The sequence below is a fragment of the Muscardinus avellanarius genome, assembly GCF_963383645.1.
Source record: "Muscardinus avellanarius genome assembly, chromosome: 18".
Classification (NCBI taxonomy): domain Eukaryota; kingdom Metazoa; phylum Chordata; class Mammalia; order Rodentia; family Gliridae; genus Muscardinus; species Muscardinus avellanarius.
The window spans coordinates 37,308,449-37,329,137 of record NC_137804.1 but is presented as its reverse complement, the minus strand read 5'-3'; the positions used below and the strand labels follow the sequence as shown (position 1 = coordinate 37,329,137).

The window sequence follows — 20,689 nt, the reverse complement described above, 5'->3', positions numbered from 1 at the left end:
TTTGTAAGAATGTACCCCCTAGTCCAAAGTAAGTATGTTTCAAAAAAAATTTTTGGCCCCCAAAATTTACAAAACCCCTTTCAGTTCAATCTTATAAAAGTGATATCTAGAAAATGCTCCACATTGAGTCCATGTAAGAGTCCTAGTTCTAAAGCATCCCTAAGGCACGGCGTTCTGGAAACCAGTGCTTCTGCTGGCATCTGTCTGTCTGTCTGTCATAGTGGGGCACTGTGACAGCATCCTCCTGGATGCTTGAGCTGGGGAGGGCACTCAGACATAGGTCTCCAGGGCAACATGGAGCTCTGTGAGACACTGCACCAGCTGCTGGCACCTGGGCCTCTCCTCTGAATCCAAGGCCCAGCACAGGCCATCAGAGCAAACAGTTCATCAGCATAGCTGCTTGGCTGGGAAATTTGGTAACCATCTTTCAGGGATGCAGCCATTTCAAAGGGCTTGGTGTCCACATATAGGGCCTGGCCCAGTGTCAGGAGCTCCCACAGTGTCACTCCAAAGGCCCACGCATCACCGGCACTAGAGAACTCATTGTTAGCCAGACTTCAAGAGCCATCCACCAAACAGTACTGTTTTCATTGTCCTCCAAAGTGATAGTCATTGGGGAACAAGTTTCTGGAGAGGGCATTGTCTGATTTTAACTGGTGCATGTCATCAATGACACAGATTCTCGCAGCTGGGTCTTTGTGGATGACCTCCCTTCTAGCCAGGTAGCTCATCCCACAGGCAATCTGAACAGCCATGTGCACCAGGTCCTGTGAGAGACCACCTGGGGCTTATTGGCCTCTACTAATTTTCACTGTCATGAAAAAAGTTTCAGATTTCCCCAGTTCATGTATGGCAATATCACCAGAGGCTTTTCTCCTCCTCCTCGACACACACGAGTGACAGGAAGCTTGCAACTCTCAGTGAGCATCTCATCACCTGGATTTCAGAAGCTTGATCTTTAACTGTCTTTACAAACATCTGTTTTTCTTTATCTGGCTCTTTTTCATCTACTAAAATCCCATGAAAAATACATCTAGAAGTACCTTCCTGGAGTACGCATTTCGGCGCTATCCTCTCCCGAGATACTGTTCCGTCCTTCACCTTGGCTTTGACCTCCAGAAGAGTGGCGCCGCAGAGGTCTTTCTTCTCCATCCACAGGGAGGGGATATGGAGTAGGAGCTGCATTGTTGGGTGTGTCAGCTCTCAGATACCGAGTCATCTGGGTGGATGGCTGCGACAGCCCTTGGAACTACTGCTCGCGCTGATGCTGTCACCCAGTTCAATCCTCTTCATACTTTGAAGGGTGAAAAAAGCTAATATTATTGCTATGAGAAATATCACTGCACAACAAACCCCTGTGCTGATATAAAACACACACAAGAGACCCAGAAATAGTTCTGCTAGTCTGTTTGTCCAACCTTAAATGTTTTACTTCAAGTTTTTTATAGCACATTTTTTTCACTTAAAATTTAAGACTAAAATTTTTTGAAGAACTTACTGTCAAGTTGAGCTGCATTAGTATAACTTCAGAATCTACTTTGCTATAACAGGGAAACTTGACTGGAAACACTGATAAAGTGCATGGAACGCCCCTGTGAATGGACAGGTTGACCTGAGCCATGTCCATAGTCCCAAAATGGTCCACTTGGAATCCCAGCTCATATTCCACCTTAGACTTGGCATGCCAAGTGAAGTGGAGGACATTTGTCTCACTGGGTACGAGCAAGTGGGACAGAGCATAGTGACTAATCAGGTCATTTCTCACATAATAAAGTTCTGCATCAAGACCCATGAGCCAGCTGGGCGTGGTGGTGCACACTTGTCATCCCAGCATTTGGGAAGGTGAGACAGGAGCATTGCGGTTCACAGCCTCAGCTACTTATTGCGGCCCTCTGCAACTCAGTGATATGCTGTTTCAAAATAAAGAATACAAAATAGGGCTGGTGTTTAGCTTGAGGGTAGAATGCCCCTGGGTTCCATCTCCAGTACCACAAAAATAAAATAAAATAAAATAAAATAAAATAAAATAAAATAAAAAGAAAGATTAAGAAATAGGGTTCTATCCCCAATACTGAAAAAACTTTAATGGTGGCACAATTTACAAACTTTAAAAAATGACTATTTTCACAACTGAAAACTTATAAATATGTCCCTTTTATAACTTCCCCTCTAAAGAAAAGAAAGACATCAAAGAATTGGGCTCTGTGGCATTAAATACATTTATGTTACAGAAGAAAGCTCTTTTTATCCTGGAAAATATACTACTAGCATCCTACTCAAAGTTAACTGCTCTGAACCTCCACACAGAAAGATGGTCCTACAGCAGCAGAGAAACAACCACGCAGTAAAGTGAGTGGCACAAGCCTGGAATCCCAGCACTTTGGAGGCTGAAAAAGGGGACTCCCAGGTTTGAGGCCAGCTTCAGCAACTGACTGAGAACCTGTCAGTGAATATAAATAAATAAGAGTTTCAGGTATAGCTCAGAGATTGAATGTCCTTGCGTTCATTTCCCAGTGCCACCTAAAAAGGAATAAACAAACCAAACTTCCCAGATAATTCTCTTTGTTTTTGAGAATTTTACACAGACAAATCACCCTGAGCTTGAAAGACACTAAGAATAGTAATAAGATCATTAGTTGATATAATTGAAGTCAGATTTTTGAAATGTAAATTAACTTATATGCTAATCGACTTAAAACACTTAGGAATTCTAGTTCAAAATTTCTCATTGATGGCAAATATGCGACTCCTGTTTATTGAGCCCATAAATTCTCAATCTCTGGTAAACTCAGCACTATTCAGGTATTAGAAGTCAGTTGGGGAATTCACTTTCTCATCTTTAGCTGACTTTGCATCTGAGACACAAGAAGTGGTTATGAGACCCACAGAGGTTAATTTTAAGCTGTAAAAAACAAAAAGTAGACCCCGATAAAGAAGAAAAATACACCTTTTTCTCATGTGATGAATGTTATTTACATTTTGAATTTGAGTCAAAATTCATACAGTAGTTTATACAATTGATAAAAGAATTTTACTATAACAGGAGATTCATATTGGGCAAAACTGTCATAATGCAACTTATTATTCTGTTAAACACAAGGTCTCACCAAGTTTCCTAGGCTAGCTTCAAACTTGCGATCCTCCTGCCTCAGTTTCCCAAGTAGCTTGGATTACAAAATAAAGAATAAAAAATAGGGCAGGGGGTGTAGTTCGGAGGTCGAATGCCCCTGGGTTCCATCCCAAGACCCACAACAACAACAACAACAACAACAACAACAACAACAACAACACAAAGATAGCTTAAATTGGACAACAAAATAAAATTAAGTGGTTATGTTCCCTTTTGGAAGATTTTAAATGCAATTACTTATCCTAAAAAGACTTATTTCACTGGGCATGGTGGCACACGCTTGTAATCCCAGCATTCGGGAGGTGGAGACCAGAGGATCGTGGTTCACAGACTGCCTCAGCTATTTAAGGCCCTTCCTAAATCAGTGAGACCCTGTTTTAAAAATAAAAAGAATAAAAAAGAAAAATTGGGCTGGGGGTATAGCTCAGAGGTACAATGACTCTGGGTTCCATCCCTGGTACCCCCCCAAAAAATAAAAAGACTTCACCATCCATATATATTTATGCGATTCCATGTCTGTGCTATATAATTACATATAATTCACACAAAATCCTTGTGTGAATTATAATATCACAAGGATATTTTGACAATATCTCCAAGGATATTGTCAAAATATCCTCTCCAAGTTGAAGTAGAAGACATGTGTAAATTGCGGGTTAAAGACTGATTCTTACAAAGTCTGTTTGCATAACTCACTGGATTTGGAATTATTCAAAGAGAGTTTCACTTTCCTCTTGAACTGAGTTCCTGGGACATGTTGCCCTATGATATTTTATTATTTCTCCTATTCATATCTCACATACTAGACACAAAAGAACATCTATTATCTCCTGAACAGTTGTTGAACTTCCTGAATCTGTACTTTTAAAAAATAATTTGATTGGTGCACTGTAGTTTCACATCATAACGTAGTCCCCAGTGATAGGGACACACACACACAGCACCTGGATACCTTCCCCAGCTCCCTCTCTACTCTCCCCCTTCCACACATAGGATTGACACTGGTATTCTCACATATGTCCATTAGTGGAAGTGTTTCCTTTATTAATTCTCCCTCTCATCTATACTCCATAGATCACTCCCCTGGGGTTTCACCTCCACTATCTAAGGTCCCTCTTGTATCCCAATCACTCCCGAGCTTCCACATAGGGAAAAAACCACAACCCTTCACTTCCTGTGACTGGCTAATCTCACTAAACATGATGTTCTCAAAGTCTATTCAATTTCTGGAAAATAGCATGATTTTGTTTTTTATTGCTAAGTAGAATTCCATCGCCTTTCCCATAATGTCATAATCCATTTGTCTATTGATGGATATCTAGGCTGGCTCCATAATTTGGCTAGTGTGAATTGTGCTGCTCTAAGCATGGATATGCATGTGTTACTCTAGTGTTCTGACGTTGGTCCCTTTGGGAACATCCCAGGAGTCCTATAGCTGGATCCTATGGTGAATCCATTCCCAGTTTTCTGAGGAATCTCCACACTAATCTCCATAGCAGCTGCACTAATTTGCAATCCCACCAACAATGTGGAAGAGTTCCGATTTCCCCACAACCTCACCAGCATGTACTGTTTGTGTTCTTGGTGATGCCACTCTCACTGGAGATAGGGGTATCTCGGTGGTATTGTTTTGATTTGCTGACAACATTTTTGCCCATGGTTACTCCCTGAATTCTCCAGGTACCATTGCTTCTACTTGCCCTCACCTGTTTTCCTCATGATCCCCTCAACACATCCCAACAAATCCTACAGGAATTCCAAGAGGCATGGCTCCAGGGCATATTCCAAGCTTATACATTGTCTCAAATTTTCTTCTTTTCCATCTGCCTTGCTTTCCCTGCCCTTTACACTCCACCTCCTGTCATACTTCCCATAACAGATAGAACAGTAGCAGCTCTAACGCCCTTAACCTTGGGATTAATCCTTTTATTTGTTTTTCTGGGTTAAAACTGCCTTCTCACCTCTTCCTGGAACCAAGCATATAATATACAGGCAGACCTATCATCCCTACCAGGTGATTCATTCAATTGATTATTCCTAAGATCAAATTTCCTCTGAGGGAATAAATCTTAAAACTTCAACTCAGAAATACCCCTTCAAGGGCATCAGATAAGTAATGGGCTTGTCCTTATTAATTCTTCCTTCCTCCGTTATGTGCCTGAAGGCTGAGAGCTGTCTCCTAACAATACCTAGATACGGAAGCACCATGGTAAGTGTAGGTGCTCTCTTGATGCTTCCCTGCTGTACTGACTGTAGTTTGCCTAAACGTCTAGTCGTATGGCTCTATGTTAGTTGTCTGTATTAGTTTTCTATTATCACAAGTTTAGTGGCTTAGGATAATACCTGTATATTATCTCTCAGTTTCCAGAGGTCAGAAGTCTGGGCATGGACATTGGTCTATGCACAAGGGTCCCATGAGGCTGAGATCAGAGCGTCAGCTGGGCCTCATTCTCACACAAAGACTCAACTAGGAAGGATGCTGCTTCAACAAGCCCTCAAGAGCTGGCGGACGAAGACCAGTCTCCCGGCCGAAAGTTGTGTGGAGTTGGTAGAGGTGCTGTTCTATATATGGCCTATAGTCATGGCCACAACTCAAGCTGAGCAGCAAAAGCTGATCCATGGCCATTCAAGGGGCTCCTGCAGATGTTTGTCTGGAGCATCATCTGGTGCTTGAAAGCATAAGTCAAGGACACAGGTGGACAGTACATGTCCCAAACTTCAAAGAGGGAATGTACCATGTAACCCCTGACTTTTCCAGACAAGTAACATGTTTTTATCATAAATCCAATACAAGAGGCAAAATAACTGGCAGACCTGTAGCTGCATTTGGAAAAAGAAAAACCTTTTGCCAAGTAGGATGAGAGAAAAGAGATAACCAGCTAAGACCAAGAACCCACGTCATAATCTCAAACTGTATAATTTACAAGGCTTACTTTTATAACTTAAAAAAATTTTATTGGTGCATTATATTCATACATCATATTGGGGTAAAAAAACTTGTGTGTACAGACATGTACACATCACTGAGTTAACCCCTACCCAGTTCCCACCCCATCCCCTCCTCTTCCCTCCCTTGCTCGGCTTAGTGGTTGACTTCGATATGTTTAAGTACATTGTGTGTTTTAGAGATTTTCCTATTCTCCCCTCCTTTCTCCTCCTTTAGGTTGTCTTGTTTGCTCCTCTATAGGATTTCCTTTTTCATCTAGAGTTCCTCCTATGACCCATTCATTTCTCGCTAACTCTCACAAATTAGGGAAAGCCTCTGATTTTTTATTTTTTGTGCCTGACTAATCTCACTTAGCATAATGTCCTCCAGTTCCATCCATTTCCCTGAAAATGATGTAATTGAGTTTTTTTTGATGGCTGAGTAAAATTCCATTGTGTACATATCCCACAGTTTTGTAATCCATTCATCTGTTGATGGACATCTTGGCTGGTTCCATAGTTTGGCTATGGTGAATTGTGCAGCTATGAACATAGATACACATGCATTAGTTTGGTAGTTTGGTTTCTTTTCTTTTGGGTAGATACCCAAACATTTTCCAGCACGCAAATCCCTTTGGAGGTTACCAGACCTTTTGCCAATGATGTTGGATGGGTGAGGGAGGCAGGACACTGAATGCTTTCCTGCTTTGGGGCTGGAAGAAACTACTCAGCCGCCACCCCCGAAGAGGAGTTTGTTGAATTCTCCTTCAAATCATTGTCCAAGGTTTGAGTGGGGTCTGTTTCTGTTGGGCTTTCTGAACAAAGGGAAGACTAAGAGGTTACACAGCTTTAACAGAGACAGAATACAAAACCTGAACAGAATGAGTGGATTTGGGTGGCGTTGTTCTTAAGTGCCCTCCCATACCCAGATGGAAGGAGAAGGGATGGAACAAAGGAAAATTCAGAGAGGAAAGAAGATGAGAGCTCTCACAGATTTGGACCTAGAAAAGAATTATAGGCAAGATATACCCATAAAAAGGAGGCAAATAACAACGTAACAGCATGTGAGTGGCAGCTTTTCACTTGCTTCTGGTTCGATGGGCTAGCCGTGCCCAAGGACAAGTAACAGATAGGCAATGGAGTCCAAAAAAGCACATCAGGCTCACTCCCCCACACACAGTAACACAAATTAATCCTCCTGGTGTCCAGAGGAGATACCCGAAATGAGACGTCAGCCTCTCTCCTTACTGCGGAGTGACCCACTTCATCTCTACCAAACCAAAAGGGACTTTAGCAACAAAAAGGCAGAACAAGACACCAAGACAAACAAGAACCCACAGTCCAGACATTCAAGACTGGCACTAGATGTCGCCTCTCGCAGCCAAAACCAGACACTGCCTCCTGTGGCCAAAACCAGATGCCACCTTTGGTGGCCAAAACCAGGTGCCGCCTCCCGCGGCCAGGTGGGAGCGACCCACACTTTCAGCCTGCTGGAAGGTCGAGACGTCTCTCCTAACCCTCAGCCTGGGTCCAATAGTGCGTCCACCTAGACCACACAGGAACTGTGCAGATCGGGCTTTAACCACAGACTGATTAGTCAAACAGAATTTTGGATCCTCTAACTTACCAATCGGTGTTCAGGCTCCACGGTCGGAGGTCCTGGGGTCTCTGGGGGATCCCAGATATGCCCCCAAATGTTGTGCCAGTCCATTTTCTGCCAAAGACCACCAGGAGTTGAGTCTGATGTAAATTACATGAGGGACTTTATTCAAGCCTGAGCTTGGGCTCCTCCACGTACACCAATACAGTGGTCATGGAGGAAGAGCCCTTTGTCCCCGCTCTCCCCCCAGAACAAAGCTTTTATCCTCTAAGAAGGCCACCCTTCCCACCATTACATTGATTGGTTGTTTTGTAACCAAGCACCTGCTCTCGGCCCCTGATTGGTTTAGCTTTAGTGCCATAGGAAAGGGCTGTCGTCAGGGAAATTTCAGCCATATAAGGTGACCTTTAAGCTGATTGGTCTGGGCTGTGGCACCTATCTCAAGGATGTTCAAGATGGGTAGGGGTCTCTTGCTCAGGGCAGGATGACCTTGGTTATCTGCGAATTCCAGAACCAGATGTACTCAACACTGATTGGTTGTTGCTAGGGGAAGATCAGATTAACACAGTTACAGTTTCTCCAGGAAAAGGGCCAATGGGTTACAGAAACTTAACTTTTTAAAGAAACAGAAATTTAGGCCTACTCTTGCTCAAAGCTTTCACTGGAGCCTGTCATGGAGTCCTTTGGTCCTTCAGTTATAGCATGTATCAGTACTCCATTCCTTTTTTTTTTTGTTTGTTTGTTTGTTTTTGGTGGTGGTACTGAGGATTGAGCCCAGGGGCATTCTGAAACCTCTGGGCTACACTCCTGGCCTTATTTATGATTTTTTATTTATTAATGGTACTCGGGATGGAACCCAGAGGCATTCTACCTCTGAGCTATACCCTCAGCTCTATTTTTATTCTTTATTTTGAAACAGGGTCTCACTGAGTTGCCAAGGGCATCACTAAGTAGCTGAGGCTGTCTGCGATCCTCCTGTCTCAGCCTTCCAAATGCTGGGATTACAATCATGTGTCACCATGTTTGGCTCTTTATTTATTTATTTATTTATTTATTTATTTAATTTATTTTTGTAGTACTGAGGATTGAACCCAGAGGCAGTCTTCCTCCAAGCTACACCACAGCTCTATTTTTTTTTTTTTTTTTTTTTTTGTGATACTGGGGTTGGAACCCAGGGGCCTTCTACCTCCGGGCTACACTCCCAGACCTATTTTATATTTTATTTGGAAACAAGGTCTCTTAAGCCAGCTGAGGCTGGCTTTGAACCTGAACGATCCTCCTGTCTCAGCCTCCCAAGCGCAGGGATTACAAGTGTGCGCCACCATGCCCAACTACAGCAGCTCTATTTTTAATTATTTCAGTACGGGGTCTCACTAAGTTGTGGGGGACCTCACTAAGTAGCCGAGGTTGGCTGCAAACTCTTATGCTTCCTGTCTCAGCCTCCCAAGTTCTGGGATTGCAAGTGTATGCCACTATGCCTGGGCTCCTTTTTTATTTTTATTTTTGAGACAGGTTCTCAATAAGTTGTGGATGGTTTCACTATGTTGCTGAAGCTGGCTGTAAGCCTGGGATTTTTCTGTCTCAAGCCTCCCAAGAACTGGGATTATAGGCATGTGCCACCATGCCCAACTGAATTTTATTGTTTTGAAATTGAAAAATTAATTATATAATTAGGAGTTTCCCAGTTTTTTCTTACTTTATAAGGTAAAATACTGGATTCACTAATTTTATTTACTTATTTAGGTACTGGGGATCAAACCCAGTGGCATTCTACCTTTGAGCTATACCTCCAACCCTATTTTATTTTTTATTTTGAAACAGTGTCTCACCAAATTGCTGAGCACCTTGCTAAATTACTGACGCTGGCCTGGAACTTTTAATCCTCCTGTCTCAGCCTTCCAAGTAGTGGGACTGCAGGCATGCACCACAGTGCCTGGCTCTAAAGTCACTAATTTATTTATTTTTTGTGTTACTGGGGATGGAACCCCGAGGCATTCTACCTCTGAGTGACGCCCCCATCCTACTTTTCTTCTTTTTTATCTTAAAACAGGGTCTCACTGAGTTGCAAAGGGCCTCACTAAGTAGCTGAGGCTGTCTTCGAACTGGGATCCTCCTGTTTTAGCCTCCTAAATGCTGGGATTACAAGCGTGCACCACCATGCCTAGCTTAAATTCACTAATTAAAAAAAAAAAAGGTTGCTTTGGAATGGAAACCATTCTTTTCCTCACAAAGTTTTCCAATCTCTGTGGAGGACTAATGCTTCTCTCTGGCCTTAGTTTTAGGTACTCTTATTTTTTAAAATTATTTAGTGGTACTGAGGATGGAACTCAGGGGCATTCTACCTCTGAGCTATACCCACCAACTCTAATTTTATTTTTTATTTTGAAACAAGGTCTCACTGAGTTGCAAAGGGCCTCACTAAGTAGCTGAGGCTGTCTGCGAACCTTGATCCTCTTGTCTCAGCCTCCCAAATGCTTGGATTACAAGCATGGGACACCATGTCTGGCTTTAGGTACTCTCTACTGCCAATCTGTAGCTTAGGACCTTCGAGGTAAGTTGATTTTCCCGAGCGGACAAGAATACCCTTTGTGCCAGTATTGGGAAATGACTTCAAAATTATTTGAAAATAGCTCTGGTATTAGTAAGTCAGAGCTTGGGTGCAGGCACCTACCTGTAGGCAGAGAAGGAACCCTGCAGAGTTCCTGGCACCTGGTAAGGTTACTTTAGTAATTTTCCTTTCTACCTAGCCCACATTTGTGTGTGTTATGTGTGGGTATGAGTGTGGTGCTGAGGATTGAACCCAGGAGCACTTTACCTCTAAGCCACACCCCCCAGTCCTATTTTCTTTATTTCTTTGGTACTAGGGATTTAACTCAGAGGCATTCTATGTCCAAGCTACACCCTCAGCTCTATTTTATTTTTGTTTATTTTTTAGTATGCTTTTTGGTGTGTTATAACTTCTCATCATAATGTAAATCATGTTAACAGTGATGTCCATGCAAACAGTTTACTTTTATTTTGAAACAGGGTCTCTCTAGGTTGATGAGACTCTTACTACTTGTTGAGGCTGTCCTTGAACCTGCGATACTCCTGTCACAGCCTTTCAGTACTGGAAGCACTGGGATTACAAGTGTGTGCCTACAAGTACTGGTATTACAAGTGTGTGCTGCCCACTCAGTTTTTTTTTCTCATTTTGAAATAGGTTCTCACTAAATTGCAGAAGGCCTTGATAAATTGCTGAGGCTAGTCAAGAACCTAGGCTGCTCCGTCTCAGGCTCCCAAGTACCAGCATTACAAGCATATACCACAATGCGTGGCTTAAAATACTTTTACATAGCTGGATGTGGTGGCGTAAGCCTGTAATTGCCAGCACTTGGGAGGCTGAAACAGGAGGATCATGGTTTGAGGACAGCCTCAGCTACTTAGTGAGGCCCTCTGCAGCTCAGTGAGACCCTGTTTCCAAAAAAAGAATAAAAACTAGGCCTGGGGGTGTAGCTGGAGGTGTAAGGTTAGAGATTGGGTAGGGGTTGATTGGGTGATGTGTGTATGTATAGCTCCACAAGTTTTTTTTTTATCCTATTGAGATGTATGACTACAATGTACCAATAAAAATTTATAAAAAATAAAAAAAGAAAATGGGGAAATAAAAATTTTAAGCACATTGCCACTAAAATCACTGCGAATAAAGTGAAATATTTATCCTTAACAAAATGTGTACAGGACCTATATACTCAATACTAGAAAATATTAATATAGAATATTGATTTAAACTGATACAAAAATATCCCAATTAATTTTTTTTGTGTTACTGGGGGCTTTCTACTTTCAGAGATAGAATGCCTCTGGGTTCCATACCCAGTACCATCAATAATTAAATAAATAAATAAATAAATAAATAAATAAACCTTGAGACAGGAGGATCACAGTTTGCAGCCAGCCTTTGTAACTCAATGAGACTCTGTTTCAAAATAAAGAGTAAGAAATAGGGCTGGGGTATAGCTTGGAAGTAGAATGCCCCTGGGTTCCATCCCCAGTACAAAAAAAAAAAAAATATATATATATATATATATATATATATATATATATTATGTTATATATATAATGTATGTTATATAAATATAAGCCTTCTGCCTACTCTAGATCACAAAGAGAAAGTAGAAAGTATCTACTTTCTACCCAGGGGCTTTCTACTTTCGGGCTATACTCCTAGATCTATTTTATATTTTATTTGGAAACAGGGTATCAAAAGTTGCTGAGAACCTCACTAAGTAGCTGAGGTGGGCTTCGAACCTGTACGATCTCTTGTCTCAGCCTCCCAAGCGCGGGGATTACAGATGTGCGCCACCATGCCTGGCCCCAACTAATTTTTGACAAAATAAAACTCTGACAAAAACCAAACCAAAATAACAACAAAACTCAATTTAATAGATAAAGTATAGCCTTTTAACAAAAGGGAGTCAGAATAATTTGATATTCATAGACAAAAATAAATAAAAAGAATCCTGTTTAATATGTCATATAAAATTAATAAATCATGGACTTAAATCTTTGTGATCTAGAGTAGGCAGAAGGCCTATATTTATATAACATACATTATATATATAACTATATATAATATATATATATATATAACTATATATAATATATATATATAACTATATAACTATAACTATATATATATATATATATATATATTTTTTTTTTTTTTTTTTGTACTGGGGATGGAACCCAGGGGCATTCTACTTCCAAGCTATACCCCAGCCCTATTTCTTACTCTTTATTTTGAAACAGAGTCTCATTGAGTTACAAAGGCTGGCTGCAAACTGTGATCCTCCTGTCTCAAGGTTTATTTATTTATTTATTTATTTATTGATGGTACTGGGTATGGAACCCAGAGGCATTCTATCTCTGAGCTACACCCCCAGCCCTATTTTTTATTCTTTATTTTGAATCAGGGTCTCACTGAGTTGCAAAGGGCCCCACTAAGTAGCTGAGGCTGTCTGTGAACCCAGATCTTCCTGTCTCAGCCTCCCAAATGCTAGGATTAAAAGTGTGTGCCGACCAGATCCCAGGAGTGGTGCAGGTGCCATCTTCCCTTGAAGCACCAGGCCCCAGAGAAGAGGGTAACTCAGAACGGAGTTCAGAGCCAGAGAGGAGATACCCTGGCCTCACGCTCGAGGACGCAGCAGCAGCGCCTTACTGCCAGTGGCAGCGGCGAGTTCACCGGACGGCTCCAGACCAAAGAACTCAACAACCTACCAGGCTCTAGAGAGGAGCAGCGGACTGTGAGCTGAGGTGAGGCGCTGTAGATCAGCTGGGTGGAATTTGGCAGATTTTTCAGCGCAGGGAGCATCTAAAGTTCCCAGTGGCTGGGCTCAGCACATCCTGCAGGGACTCAGAGCGGAGCTCAAAAACAGAAAAGAAATACACCAGCCTCACAGCTGAGGGTGTGGCAGCAGCGCCATATTGCCACTGGCAGCAGCAGCAGTGAATTCACCGAGTCTACTAAAGCTCCATCTGCGTATTCAACAAGAGTGAGTCAAATTGCGGGCCCCAGAGGAGAAATCCCAGTACTGACTCCCAGGGACTTGACCCAGTGGGGGAGTGGCGGTGGCAGAGATATCACACCATAGGAGAACGCCCAACCTTGCACCCCCCATAGTCTAAAGCAGCCTCTATTGACTCCCTGGGTCTGAGACTCTGTTATACAACCCAGTAAAGGAGTAGTGGTGACTGAGATACCACAGACTCGAGATCCAGAGCACCTTAAGTGAAGTCGTAGTGACCCAAGGGAAGAACCCAGAGAAGGCACAAACTCCCGAAATCATGGAAAAGAGGAATAACACTGGAGCAATGAATGCCCACAACCACACAACATCAGAACCCGATAAAACAGAAAATCAGAGATTTCTAGAAGATCAAATCAGGAAAATAACTGTAGAAATAATAGAAGTGTTTCAAAAAGAATTCAGAGAGAACCAAAAAGAGATAACGGATGCAATTAATGAAGTAAAGGCCTCAATTCAAAGCACAAACAACCGATTAGACCACATGGAAATAGAATCTCACTCTTAGAAGATGAGCAATCCAAAAGTGAATGCATAGTTTCTAATCTAGAAAAAAATATCCGACAGCAGGAATCTGACATTGAAGAAATATGGGCCCATTTTAAGAAAGCTAACCTAAGAATAATTGGAATAGAAGAGGGAAAAGAAAGTGAAACCAAAGGGATCAACAATGTCTTCAAGGAAGTAATAGCAGAAAATTTTCCAAACATAGAGCAAGAGGTCGATACACAGGTCCAGGAAACTTATAGAACTCCCGTTAGAGAGGATCAGAGAAGAGGATCCCCACGCCTCATAATTGTCAAAATGACCAATGTGGAAGCCAAGCAGGGAATCTTAAAGGCAACAAAAAAAAAAGGCCCAAGTGACAATCAGAGGCAAACCAATTAGAATCACTCCAGACTTCCCAAACCAAGTCATGAGAGCCAGAAGGGCTTGGAGTAACAGATTCCAAACTCTGAAAGAAAACAACTTCCAGCCAAAAATTTCCTACCCAGCAAAACTTTCTATCAAGTTAGATGGGGAAATAAGAAGCTTCCACGACAAACAGAAACTGAAGGAATTTATGTCTTCAAAACCAGCGCTAGGGAAAATACTCAAAGAGATTAACTACAAAGAAGAAGTAGGTAACACACACCAGAACCAGAGAAACAAGATTTTCCATCCAACAGACAACTAAGATTAGTTATCTGTGGAGATTCATTATTTATGTTAGTCTTTTACATATCTCTAAAGTGTATGGTTTGCTTTTATTGTTGCTACTTTTTAGAATTTCTAGTTGGAATATTAATATACCTTCAGATATAGCATTTGGAAATACTTTATCCAATTCTATTAGTAACTTTTAACTCTGTTTCCATTGTCTTTGGATATACAATATTTTTTATTTTTTATTTTTATTTTATTTATTTATTTATTTATATTCTAATTTTATTTATATTTATTTATTTTAATTTTTTTATTGGTGCACTGTATTCATACATCATAGTGGGATACAAACTTTTGTAGTCATACATGCACACATTGCCCAGTCAGCCCCCACCCGATCCCCACCCCATTGCCTCCCCATCCCTCCTTCCCATGCTTGGCTTAGTGGTTGATATCTAGTATTATAGCAATTTATCCAAAATTAAAAATGATAGTCTCACATAACAGTTTCATTTGTCTGATACCAAGCTTTTGATGACTTAAAGATAACATTTCAATATTTCTTTTTGCTTTCTTTCTTACCAGAGAATATTTTTTTCTATTTTTTTAGGTGAAACTATCATATATTTATTTATATATTTTTCAGAAAAAAATCTATCCTAATATGGAATATGGATTCTAGATACCCAAAACGATCTTGAAAAAGAACAAAGCTAGAAGATATATATTTCTGATTTCAAACTATATAAAGCTATAATAATTGAAACAGTGTAGTACTGTTCTAAAGGCAGATATATAAACCATTGGAGTCAAATACAAGCCTAGAGCTAAATTCTTCCCTATATTGTCAAGTTATTTTTGACAAGGTTTCCACGAACATTTGGTGGTGGAAATAATAACCTTTTAACTAAATATTGTTGAAAAATAATAATTACATGGAAAAGAATAAAATTGGACCCTTACCTAATCCCATATACAAATATTAACTCAAAATAGATAAAAGACCTAAATATAAATCTTAAGACTATAAACTTTTAGGAGAAAATCTGGGTCATAAAACCTCACAACATTGAAATTGACAGTGATTTCTTGGATATGATTTCAATGGCACAGGCAACAGAAGAGTATACAAACTCCCTAAAAAATAAAAACATATTGTATATCCAAAGACAATGTAAAGAGAGTTAAAAGTTACTAATAGAATTGGATAAAGTATTTCCAAATGGTATATCTGAAGGTATATTAATATTCCAACTAGAAATCCTAAAAATTAACAACAATAAAGGCAAACAATACAATTTAGAGATAGGTAAAAGACTAACATAAATAATGAATCTCCACAGATAACTAATCTTAGTTGTCTGTTGGATGGAAAGACTTGTTTCTCTGGTTCTGGTGTGTATTACCTGTTTCTTCTTTGTAGTTAATCTTTTTGAGTATTTTCCCTAGCGCTGGTTTTGAAGACATAAATTCCTTCAGTTTCTGTTTGTCATGGAAGCTTCTTATTTCTCCATCTAACTTGATAGAAAGTTTTGCTGGGTAGGAAATTTTTGGCTGGAAGTTGTTTTCTTTCAGAGTTTGGAATATGTTACTCCAAGCCCTTCTGGCTCTCATGACTTTTGGGAAGTCTGGAGTGATTCTAATTGGTTTGCCTCTGAATGTCACTTGGCCCTTTGTTTTTGTTGCCTTTAAGATTCTCTGCTTGGCTTCCACATTGGTCATTTTGACAATTATGTGGCATGGGGATCCTCTTCTCCGATCCTGTCTAAAGGGAGTTCTATAAGTTTCCTGGATCTGTGTATCAACCTCTTGCTCTATGTTTGGAAAATTTTCTGCTATTACTTCCTTGAAGAGATTGTTGATCCCTTTGGTTTCACTTTCTTTTCCCTCCTCTATTCCAATAATTTTTAGGTTAGCTCTCTTAAAATGGGCCCACATTTCTTCAATATCAGATTCCTGCTGTCGGATATTTTTTTCTAGATTAGAAACTATGCGTTCGTTTTTGGAATGATCATCTTCTAAGAGCGAGATTCTGTTCTTCATGTGGTCTAATCGGTTGTTTGTGCTTTGAATTGAGGCCTTTACTTCATTAATTGCATCCGTTATCTCTTTTTGGCTCTCTCTGAGTTCTTTTCGAAGCACCTCTATTATTTCTACAGTTATTTTCCTGATTTGATCTTCTAGAAATCTCTGATTTTCTGTTTTATCGGGTTCTGATGTTGTGGGGTTGTGGGCATTCATTGCTCCAGTGTTATTCCTCTTTTCCATGATTTCGGAAGTTTGTGCCTTCTCTGGGTTCTTCCGTTGGGTCACTACGACTTCACTTAAGGTGCTCTGGATCTCGAGTCTGTAGTATCTCAGACCCCACTACTCCTTTACTGGGTTGTATCAAAGTCTCCGACCCAGGGAGTTGATAGAGGCTGCTTTAAACTATGGGGGGTGTCAGGTTGCACGTTCTTCTATGGTGTGAGATCTCTGCCACTGCCACTCACCCACTGGGTCAAGTCCCAGGAAGTACAGTACTGGGATTTCTCCTCTGTGGCCCGCAATTTGACTCACTGTTCTTTGATTCGCAGATGTAGCTGTACTGGATTCGGTGAATTCTCTGCTGCTGCTGCTGGTGGCAATATGGCGCTGCTGTCACGCCCTCGGCCGTGAGGCTGGCGTATTTCTTCTTGGTTTTGAATTCCACTCTGAGTCCTTGCAGCGTGTGCTGAGCTCAGCCACTGGGAGCTTTAGATGTTCCCTGCGCTGAAAAATCCCATCTGGCTGTTCTGCAGCGGTTTACCTCTGCTTGCTGTAGCCGTCCGGTGAACTCGCCGCTGCCGCCGTCAGTATGGCACTGCTGCTGCGTCCTCGGGCGGGAGGCCGGTGTATCTCCTTTGTGGCTCTGAGCTCTGTTCTCAGTCCGCTTTCTCTCTGGAGCCTGGTGATTTTTTTGTTTCTCTGGTGATGGTGTTTTCTGGCTATGAAAGGCGCTGATTTTGTGGTAATGGAAATTGGTTGTTAGCGGGGCTCTTAAGCCCCGCTTTTCTCGGTCGCCATTTTCCCGGAAGTCATTTTTTTATTTTTTAGAGAGTTTGTTTGCCCTTCTGTTGCCTGTGCCATTGAAATCATATCCATGAAATCACTGCCAATTTCAATGTTGTGAGGTTTATGATCCAGATTTTCTTTGAAAAGTTTATAGTCTTAAGATATATATTCAGGTCTTTAAACTATTTTTGAGTTAATATTTGTATATGGTGTTGGTAAGGGTCCAATTTTATTCTTTTTCATCTAATTATTATTTTTCAACAATATTTAGTTAAAAGATTAGTATTTCCTCTACCAAATGTTCGTGGAAACCTTGTCAAAAATAACTTGACAATATATGGAAGAATTTATCTCTAGGCTTTTATTTAACTGCAATGGTTTATATATCTGCCTTTATAACAGTACTACACTGTTTCAATTATTATAGCTTTATATGGTTTGAAATCAGAAAATATATATCTTCTAGCTTTGTCTTTTTTGAGATCGTTTTGGGTATCTAGAGTCCATATTCCATATTAGGATAGATTTTTTTCTGAAAAATAAATAAATAAATATATGATAGTTTCACCTAAAAAAAAAGAAAAGAAAAAAATATTCTCTGGTAAGAAAGAAAGCAAAAAGAAATATTGAAATGTTATCTTTAAGTCATCAAAAGTTCGGTATCAGACAAATGAAACTGTTATGTGAGATTATCATTGTTAATTTTGGATAAATTGCTATAATACTAGATGTCAACCACTAAGCCAAGCATGGGAAGGAGGGATGGGGAGGGAACGAGGTGGGGATTGGGTAGGGGCTAACTGGGCGATGTGTGCATGTATGTCTACAAGTTTTTTTTAATTCTATTATGATGTATGAATACAGTGCACCAATAAAAAAATTCTTCACTATAAAAAAATAAAAAATAAAAACCAGAAAAAAAAGCGTGTGCCATCACGCCTGCCTACAAGGTTCTTGTATTTAACATCAAAAGCATGATCAAAAACTGTCATATGAAACATCATCAAATTTAAAACTTTGACCATGTGAAAAAATTTATGTGAACAGGTTGAAATGACAAGTTACAGACTTCAAGAAAATATTCATAAACATCATATACAACAGTGATCTAGTATTTAGAATATAAGGACCTCTCAAAACAAAATTTTAGGAATAAAGAACAAATTAATGGTTGGCAAGAATTAGGGACACATGAAAGATCCTTGCTGTGTTGGGAATGTTCATTGTCTTGACTACGGTGATGCTGAAATTAATTTCACCTTGAGAGAGAGCATTTACAGAGACATTAAATGATAAAACCTCAGGATGCACACACACACACACACATGGAAATGAATGCAGGTAAAATGAGAAGACATGAATAAGAGCAGAAGATTGTATCAACAGCACTGTCCTAGTCATATTGGGGGAGATTGTAGGTAAAGTATACATGAATCTCTATGTACTATTTCTTACTCCTTTTCTTTCTTTTTATTTTGGATGGTGGTGGTACTGGAGATTGAACTTATGGCCTCACACTTGTTAGGCAAGTGTTCTACTACTGACCCCTATTTCCAGCCCTATTTCTTACAATTATATGTGAATTTATAATTATCTCAATAACAATCTCATTAAAGATGAAAAAACCCTTTTACTATTTCAATAGTAATTGAAGATTCAACTAGGGATGGAGTTCAGGGGTAGAATGTTTGCCTAGCATGCATAGGTCCTGAATTCAATCCCCAGCACTGCAAAATAACAACAACAACAACAACAACAACAACAACAACAACAGAATTTTTAACTACATTCAATGATGTCATCTCCTACATATGCACAAAACAGTATCTTTGATGAGAAACAAGCATTAGACACAGGTCAAATGGCGCAGAGTAGAACATACTGTACTCTAGCAAATAAAGAATAAAGTAATGGTTGGCAAAGATTAGGGAAACGTGAAAGATATTTGCTGTGTTGGAAATATTCAGTGTCTTTACTATGGTCAGACACTGACCAAAATGGCTACAGGAAATCCATCATTCAAATAAATATTAACAGATGCACTGTAGAGCTTGCAAAGTCTACTCCCAACTATCTGGTCATTGCTAGAATTTCTACAAAGCTGGGGTTTGTAGCAACGACTTTTGTCCATATTCTAAATTGGGGGTTGCTAATCTTTTGGAAGCCTCCCTTGGACTATGCTCCTTTTACTTCTGTCTTGGCCTGAAAACAATCAAAGCCAGGAGTTCTCAGTGTGCTTGATCTGTAGCTCTACACCTTCATTGAGATCCAAGAGATGGGGAAGGATACAAGAAAATCCTTTTGCTATGCATCTCAGCTACAGTCTCCAGCAAGCTCTCACCAGAAACGAATATAACATTTTGATCTTTATCTTTCCATTGGTCTATTTCTAAAAGAAATGGGCTTTGGGTAAGTCATATGACTGGAAAGGCTACTGGTACATTTCTACAGGTACGTTCTATCTCTACATCACAAACATACTGTTTTTTTATTTAGATTGCCTAGTTATTCAGAATGACTTCAGAAATATGGCTTTTAGAGATAAAATAGGTTAAGAATATTCTGGAAGATAACTCTTTGCCACTTATCTCAAATGTATATGGCATTATTCATTTTTTTTTAGTTTTACTGATAATTACTACAAATAGTAGGGTGTTTCTAATAATATTTTTTTTTTGGTACTGGGGATTGAACTCAGGAACATTCTACCACTAAGCTAGAGCCCCAGCACTATTTTATTTTTATTTTCAAACAGGGTCATCTTTGAACTGACAACCCTCCTGTCTCAGCCTCCCAATACTAGGATTATAGAAATGTGCCACCACATCATACTCTAATCAAATTTAAGTTGGGTACAGTCTTATCTATGCAGAATAAATACCAGGCTCAGAAATGCAGAATCAATTCAGTAAATCCCTTGAGGGACTCAGAATATTCACATGTGGAAGCTTGTGGTGGCAATAAGGCAAGGTGAGGTGGAGGTAGAGAAATATGGGAAAATAGGGACCTGGTGGCTGGAGGTGGAGGGCAAGGACCACAGGAGGCCTGTGTGCTGTGCTTGGGGGCAGGATTCTTATCCTGAAGTTGATGGGAAAAGAATAGGGCATTTACTGGCCACCTGTTTTAATCCTTGGTATGAAGTAAAGATAATTAAAATTTATATCTCTCCACAAGAGTTAGAGCTTTGATACACACTGGATAATTCCCATATTCATAAAACCCTCTGGGAAGCTGGAATAGGGGTTTTCAAATTCTAGTAGACTTAAGAATCTGCTGAATTCTCACTAG

General features: G+C 40.1%; 1 pseudogene across 1 annotated transcript; it reads right to left on the bottom strand.

The window, feature by feature from the left end:
- Positions 1 to 270: 270 nt before the first annotated feature.
- Positions 271 to 1,783, bottom strand: LOC308276881 (tyrosine-protein kinase RYK-like; annotated as a pseudogene). Its single transcript has one exon. The product of its transcript is annotated as a tyrosine-protein kinase RYK-like (transcript).
- Positions 1,784 to 20,689: the final 18,906 nt, after the last annotated feature.